The sequence below is a fragment of the Plectropomus leopardus genome, chromosome 23, assembly GCF_008729295.1.
Source record: "Plectropomus leopardus isolate mb chromosome 23, YSFRI_Pleo_2.0, whole genome shotgun sequence".
NCBI lineage: Eukaryota > Metazoa > Chordata > Actinopteri > Perciformes > Serranidae > Plectropomus > Plectropomus leopardus.
Genome location: NC_056485.1, coordinates 21,394,419 through 21,402,975, shown reverse-complemented (window position 1 = coordinate 21,402,975; position 8,557 = coordinate 21,394,419).

Here is an 8,557-nt window from a genome sequence, read left to right as displayed (position 1 = left end):
GAAACAAAAAAGACAAAGAAGAAGCAGGTAAGGAAAAGTTCAAAATCATTAAATATGTTGAAATAAGAGTTAAAACAAATTATTGCAGAGGAGTTAATGAGATGTGTCAGTTTTAATAAAAAGAGTGAGATCCTGGGAGTTTTATCAAATGTATCTTCATTAAAAAGCAAATTAATCAAAATACAGTTGACAGAATATACGAAATAAATAGAAAAATAAAATGAATAAATTAAAATACCCTGGGACTTTTATCAACTTTAATTCAATTAGAAAAAATAATTCATTTAAACAAATTTAAAAGAAACCCTTAATCAGGCAGACATGAGTTAATAAATTAAAAATCCTCGGACTTCTGTCAACTTTTTAAACAAAGTGGGTAAAACATACTTAAACAATGAGAAGATCCTGAGAGATTTATTAACTTCCAAATTCAACACTCAAAAATATAAATTCATTATAAAAAATGGAAAAAATACCCATAAAACGGAATACCCCAAACATTCATGAATAAATTAAAAATAAATTAATTAAAAGATCCTGGGACTTTTATCAACTTTCCATTTGTTTAAATATTACAGTTAAAAAGTTTAAATTCTACAGTTAAAAATGAATACGTGAAAACATCAACAATCAAAAGAAACATAAAAAACTAAAATAATTTAATCAGAAAATCCTGGGACTCAAATAAATTACAAATAACAATAAATCAAACACATTAATAGATAAAAAATAAATTAAAAAAGGAAAGATCCTGGGACTTACCCATTTTACTTTCAACATGTTTGATTTTATAATTAGAAAATGAATAAATTAAACAAACATGAATAAATAAAAAGATTTTGGCACTTTCATCAGTTTTTCAGAATTTAACAAGTTTAAATCCTTCAATCCACCCAAAAAAGCATAACGAGTGATAAAGATATGAAAAATTCACGCAGGTTAAATCGTTTTGTAGTTTTCTTTGTGTGTTTGAGAGCTGGAGAGGAGGAGGAGGATTTTTTTCTTCATCAGGAGAAAAGACGAGACGCCGAGCGGACGCACTGATGTCGTGTTTATTCTTTTATTTAAACAAACAAACAAACATTATATTCGCAGTCGAGTTGATTTGGACGAAAGTTTGAGGTTCAAGAGAAAAGCGTGTTTGTGTTTGAGCCGTTTCTATCGTCGTGTTTTTTTCGTCGTGTTTGAACTGCGACCGGCGGACGCTTTGATGGTTAACTCCTCGTCTCGTTTATCGATGATTTCGGGCCGACGGCGTTCAGATGTTTGTGTCGGTTCAGAAGCTTTTTAATGTTTCTGCAGATTTTTGTTTGTCGGACTGAAAGTTTGATGATCTTTTAGTTCTGTTTCAGTGCTGATCGACAGTTTCTCAGGTTTGATTTTTTTGACTTTAGGAGGAGAAAAAGTTCAAATGTCGTTCAGAAAAAAAAAGATTTTTGTTTGTCGAGTTATTTTTAAGAGTGTAAAAGTGCAACATTTGTCCCTGTTTTTATTCAGTGAACCGTCGAGACTCCGAACCACTCTGATGTATTTGAATCTGTTTTTAATTTAACTCGGTTTACTGATGCAAATTAATCAAAAAAAACACCAAAAAGACCTATTTACTAAAAAAACTTCACCGCGAAATCCAATCAGGAAATCTGCACTAAAAAAATAAATCTGTAAATAAATTTCACCCTATTTATTTTAACGTTAATTAAAAAAAAACAAGAATGAAGAGTTTGATTTCAAAATAAGAGCTCCGCCGTGTGATAAAAAAAGTTTGTTAAATTTTGTGTCAGTGATGAAATCTGAGGACGATTTTGTTTAAAAGACTCAGAGATTTAGAAATAAATTTAAACTGCCTGAGAGTGTTTGTTTTATTGTTGAGGGAGGGAGGAAACAAGGAGGGAGGGAAGGAAGGATGGAAGGAAGAGAGAATGGGAGGGAGGAAAGAAACGCGGAGGGAAGGGAGGAAGGAAGGAAGGAAGGAAGCAAGCAAAGGGAGGATGGAAGGAGAGGAGTAAGGAAGGAAGGAAAGAAAGAATGGGGGAAGGAATAATTATGTAAAGGAAGGACAGAAGGACGGAGGAAGTCAACTAAAGAGGAAAGGAGGAAGGGAACAAGTAAAGTCAGGTAGGAAGGAGGGGACTAAGGAAGCTTAAGAGGAAAAAAGGAAGGAGTTAAGTAAGGAAAGAAGAAAGAAAAAGAAAAGAAGTAAAATAGGCTGAATAAAGAAAGGATGGAAGAAAAAAATGGACAGAGGAAAGAAAGGACGGAAAAAGAAAGAAAAGAAAGAATAAGAAGAAGAGGCCAAAGAGGTGAAGAAGAAGGAAGAAAAGAGAGAAAAGGAGGACAGGAAGGAAAAAGAAAAGGAAAAGAAGATGAAGAGGCAGAATAGGTAGGAAGAGGAAAGAACGGAAGAAACAAAGAGGAGGAAAGAATGAGAGAGGGAAAAAAGAGAAGAGGGAAGAAGAATGTAGGAAAGATGAAAGAATAGAAAAGGAAAGAAGGAGCTAGGAGACAGAAAGGAAGAGGAAGGATGCAAGGAAGATGGAAAAAAGAAAGAAAGGAAGGAAGAAGAGAGGAGGAAGGAATGAGAGAAGGAAAAAGAAAGAAAGATGGAAGAGAGAAGAGGGAGGATGAAAGATGGAAGAGGAAAAGAAGAACTTAGGAGACAATAAGAAAGAGAGGAAGGAAGGAAAGAAGGAAGACAGGTAACTGACTGTGTGTGTGTGTGTGTGTGTCCTTCCTCCTTGTCTCCTTTCCTCTCTGCCCTTCACCTCCTTTTACTTCTCACTTCATTTCCTCTTCTCTGTCTTTTTCATCTCCTCCTCTTTTTTCTCCTCTTTCTCCTTTTTTCTCCTTTCTCCTCTTTTTTCTTCTTTCTCCTCCTCTTTCTCCTCCTCTTATTCCTCATCTCCTCCTCTCTCTCCTCATCTCCTCCTCTTTCTCCTCCATCTCCTCTTTTCTCCTCTTTTTCTCCTTTCTCCTCTTTTTTCTCTTCTTTTTCCTTTGTTTTCTCTCTTTCTCCTCCATCTCCTCCTCTCTCGCCTCCATCTCCTCCTTCCACTTAGTCGTCTCGAGGGTAAAAAACGAGAGAACATAAAATAATAAACGGAGAGAAGAGAAAAGAGGAGGAACTGGAGGGAGGAGAAAGAAAGAAGAGGAGGAGGAGGAGATAAGTTAAATAGACAGATTATGAGAAGGAGACGCAGCGGGAGAGAAGAAGTCTAATATTGATGAAGTGTGTGTGTGTGTGTGTGTGTGTGTGTGTGTGTGTGTGTGTGTTTTTCTCAGCAGGAGTCGACACACTTCATGTTTAATTTCTCCGTTAGCACCAAAACGGCTCGTTTTTCTTTCCTTTTCTTCTTCTACTCATTTGTTATTTTTTCTCAGCAGAAACAAAAATTCTCAGTTTTTTTTCGTTTTTTTTCCCCTCACTTAGCTCGTCTTCCTCGGTGGTGTTTGTTGCGTCTCGCAGCGCTGGGAGTTCATCCTGCAGTCAGGCTTCTCCCCCGACGCCTCGCCGCCAACTGCCGTTCGCCTCGCTCCCGAAATAAGACAGATTAAAAAATGGAGGAAAATGAAGGAGTTTGATTTTTTTGTTTAAAAAAAAAGTGCTCAGAAACGGGTTAAAAAGACAAAAATGAGCTAATATAACAGGAAAATATGACTTTATAATGTCACATTATTATTATAATATTTAAATACGTTTGAAACGCATTTTCACTTTCAGATGTTTTGGTGATTTTTTTTCAGATTTTGGCTATTGGCTAATTCTTTATTTTATAGAAAAATTGTTTTTTTTTTTTAAATTATTGAGAGGCGTGTTTTCTTTTCAGAGTTTTGCCTTTTTTTTCTTAATTTTTTTCTCTTTCACTGTTTTTGTGATTTTTATAGAAAAACTTAAAACTTGGGGGATTATTATTATTATTATTATTATTTTTATTTTTCATTTATTTTAAATTATTCACAGGCATGTTTTCTTTTAAAATAATACCACTTATCAGAGCCTAACAGATGGACACGGACGTGTTTGGCCTTTTGTTCTGTCCAGATTTTTTGTCCTCACTGTTGAAGACATTTTTTCACCTCAGTCAGCTGTAAAGCTAAATACTCGACTCTGTCTCCTGCTGAATCCTCCTCGTGTTTTAGTCCCCGTGGAGCCGATAAATCTCCTCTCTTCCTCTCCGGCTCTTATTTTTTAATTCTTCCTTCTCCGACTCTGAAGGCGGACTTAATAAACGAGTCTGACCTGGAAATAAAAAAGCGGGTTTCTCAGCGCGTTAAGCCGCGCTGCTCTCAGGTCGGCTGTTTTACGGGGACTCGCTGTAATTGCGGCGTATCGTGTCCACACGAGACGTTTAATGAGCCCCGCCGGTACACTGCTCTCATTTCTCTTTAAAGGTCCGAGAAGATTCACAAAAAGTAGGTGAGGCGGAACAAAAAGATCACACGCCAGAGGAGGAAAAGTTACGCCACACGGGGATTAGCGAGCCGTCACGGGAGCGCCGTCTTTCACCAATCTGTGCTTGAGTCCTCGCTGTCTGAGTCAGATGTGGCAGGTCTGCGCGGGATTTAAAATCACGTCCTCTAATTATTCCGAATCCCGCGTGTTCCCGTGAGACGGCGGCCCCGCGGGAGCGAAGCTTCACTCTGATGTTCGGATCGAACTCGAGGCTTTGAAGTGGAGCCGTCTCTTCCTCCGAGCGTTTGTCTCCGAGAGCACGAAGTTTAGCAAAATGTCCTTCAAAGACACATCGATGGACGCATGTCGTCTTAGAGCAGGGACACTCAGCCTGCTTTGCTTTGGGGGACACTTTTATGAGAAACCACATACATGGATAAGATTTTAGGACATTTGTAGGACTGAAGGACGTTTGTAGGACTTGAGGACGTTCATATAATTTTAGAGCTAGAGTAGAGCTAGAGTAGGATTTTAGTATGTTTCTTGGATTTTAGGACATTTTCAGAAGTTTAGGTTGTTTCGAGTATTTTAGGACTTTCAGACATCTATAGAATGTTAGGGCATTTCTTGAATTTTAGGACATTTCTAGGACTTTAGGACATTCATGGAATTTCAGAGCATTTCTCAGATTTTAACACATTTTGGGGATTTTCGGACATTTCTACATTTTTCACATTTCAAGGATTGTAGGATATTTCTTAGAATTTTAGGACACTTCTTGGATTTTAGGATGTTAGTATGTCAATGGTTTTTTGGATATTTTGAGCATTTTAAGACATTTGTATGAACTTTATATAATTTTAGGACATTTCTCTGATGTTAGGACATCAGTGTCTCAGCTGTGTCCTCTGTCGGGGGTGTGGGGGATCCTCCTCTGGCTCTTTTTTGATCAACAAGCTCTATGTTGATGCTGTTTTATGTCTCTGACACTTTATGGAGACTAAAAGGACAAAAACTATTCACAGAGTCAATCACTTTATGTTGACTGTGAATCAGTAAAGTTTTGGGGGCCACCGGGGCCCTGTCAGGGGCCAGATTTGTCCCAGGAGCCGTGAGTTGAGCATCATTGATTAGAGTAGTTGGGGCTGTTTGCGGCTCAGCGGTTCGTGCTCCGTTCGTCTTCGCCGTGAGGCTCACAGTCAGCAGCAGCTTCCCTCCGAGTGTTTTCCGTCGTGTGAAACTGATGTGCTCATTATCGGATCCTTTTCTTCCATTTCACGGCCGCCGTTATTCTGTCTGCACAGAAACTCAAAGTAATGTCGCTTCTCGCGCTCATCGTTCAGCTCCAACACGAAAAACAAAACAGCAGCGACCTTCACGAGCTTCGGGAGATATCTCGTCCCCGCCCTGTCCCTGTGGACGGACATAGAGACATTTATATCCCGGAGAGGACGAATCCCCGTGACTTTGCTGATGCCTGAAAAACTGAACTGCTTTAACACTTTTATCGATTATTCTGCTTATTGACTTATTGAACCTGAAAGTTTAGGTTGTAGAGATTTTATGGATGTAAAGTATTTAAATATAAAGCACCACTGTAGGCGGTGGAGGACCGTGTCTGTCCCAGGGTTTAAAGGGTTAAAAATGAACCTGCGTCACAGATCGTTCGGACGCAGGCTCTCTGGTTTTACTTCCTGCTGAAAGCACACTTTATTTTGAAGTGGCAGCAGGACGCTGTGTTTCCTGCAGCGGGTGAAACATCGCAGCGGCGCGGCGAATAAATCAAAAATACAAACGACTCTGACAAGAACCGGAGTGCAGCAATATTTCGTGTTTTCGGAGGGCGTTCGTGCGGAGGGGTGAGAGCGGGCGACCTCTGCGGAGAGCGAGCGAGGGCGAGCGAGCCCTTCTGTCTGTGTCCCCGACGCATCAACCAGATTCAGAAAGACTGAGACGTCTGTCTGTCTCCTACAGAGACAAAACACAAAGTGAAGACAAAGACGGCCTCCAGGGCCAGAGGACAGCTGCTGACTGCACGAGACAGAGAGACAGAGAGAGAGACATAGTCAGAGAGAGAGAGACAGAGACAGACAGAGAGAGACACAGATCATTGAATATATTAATCAGGGACGGATGACTTTGTCTTTAAAATTTTTAATTATTTTTTTTTTCAGTCTCTAGCTATGGCAATTGGTTGGATTTTAAGACGAGAGGTTTCCAAAAATGTTTTAAGAAAAAAGCAAAACGAAATTAATTTATTTTAATGAAAACAAATCTCCAAAATATTTATCTATTTTCAGCAATGTGTTCTCTTAATTTAAAAAAAAAAAGCCAATGTTTTCCTTGAAAATCACAATCCCCTATTTTTTCTCTTAAAATTGTCAAAAATTTTAAATGGGAAATTAAAAGAATTCACCAGAATGATTTCTTTTTAATTAAAACTTTTTAAATGCAACTTAAAAATCACCAAAATGATTTCTTTGTATCCGCCCAATACTGTAAAAAAAAAAAAAAAAAAAAAAAAGTTTAAAGGGGAAAAAAAGCCAAAAAAATTATAAAGAAAAAAAATACCAAAAAATATTTTTTTTAAGAAATCTAAATTTTTGGAGAAAAATAAAAATGTCCAAAATGTTTGCAGCTATTTGATCAGAAACCAAAGTCTTGAAGTGTTTGATAAAGCTAAATTTATCAGCACTTATCCTGAACATCTAAAATAAATCTGTCTTTGACTCCAGTGAAGAGACGCTCAGAGTTTGTCCTCAGAAAGTGTCCTCGTCGACCAATCAGCAGCCTCGCCTCGTCTGTCTGTTGTCAGTCTGCCGCTGAGGCTTTTTTCTGACAGAAATCATCAGCAGGGCGAGGCGTCCTCAGCGGGGCCGCGGGGTGGAAACGGCTGCCGGTCGGGGGTCTGACAGAAATCTTGAATGAAATGGGGCCCTCGGGCGTGTTGCCATGGAAACCCCGAGGCTGCCTTGACTCCCTGCCATGATGCTGTGACGGTTATCTGCCGCTGAGCCGGACTCGAGCCCCGCGGGCCGCTCCGCTCATTCGCTTCACTTCCTGCAAGTTTTTCTGCTCAGAGTTTGAAGTTTCAGATAAACCTTATTTTAAATGTCACTATAATTAAAACGGATTAGAAAGTTAGAAAGAGAAAGTTATGTGATAATTGATAAAAGTATTTAAATTGTCATAAAAACAAACAAAAATACAAAAATCAGAGAAGTTTTTCATTAGATTTTACAAAATAAAGATACAAAAAATATCATTATATTTTAGAAGATGTAGAAAGTCAGTTGGAAATTGGAAATCCAATTATAATTTCTGTTGTTACATTTTTGGAAGGGTTGAATAGTGTTATTTTTATTTTATTTTATTTTGGCAGGCTCGTGGGTTTGGAGGCCATGTTTTCTTCAGGAGTCACCCCCCCCAAAAAAATATAATTTAAGAAAAAGTCTTTCTTTAAAAATGTTTAAAGAAAAAAAATGCCAACATTTATTTGTAATAATTGCCTAAAGCTTCTTTAGAAAATACCGTCCAGTTGTAATAATTGCCTAAATGTATTAAGAAATTTTTTTAAAAAAAATTGTCTTTAAAAACCACCATTTTTTTCCCATCTATTATCTATAAGACTATCCTATTATCCTATCTGTAAATAACTATTTATGTAAATAATATATATTTTAAAAAGCCAAAGAGTTAATGTATGGTCTTCAAAAGCTGGCTCAAGGTCCTGGAAAAGTCCTGGAAATGTATTTTTAAAATATGTTTAAACCCTGAGCCTTCGCTTTCTGAAAAAGTGGCCTCCCACGGCCGTCCATTAAAGGGTTAAAACTTCATTCAGTTCAGTTCTCTTTGTGTGCGAAGCCCCAAAAACAAGCTGCACAAGTAATCATTTAATCCACCCGTGATTAGATTTTATTTTCCTTTTTTGTGCAGTTTTATCAGATAAAAAAGATAAAAAAAAACAAAACAGGACGACTCAGACTCAGTCAACAACAATAAAAAACACGCACGTTAAACCACAGCGACGGCTCGGATTATTTTATTAATGCTGCAGATTTATTACGTTTTACAGTCTGTGTACAGAGATGCACACACACACACACACACACACACACACACACACACACCAAGACAACAAAGTACACACTGACGCAGACAAAGAGA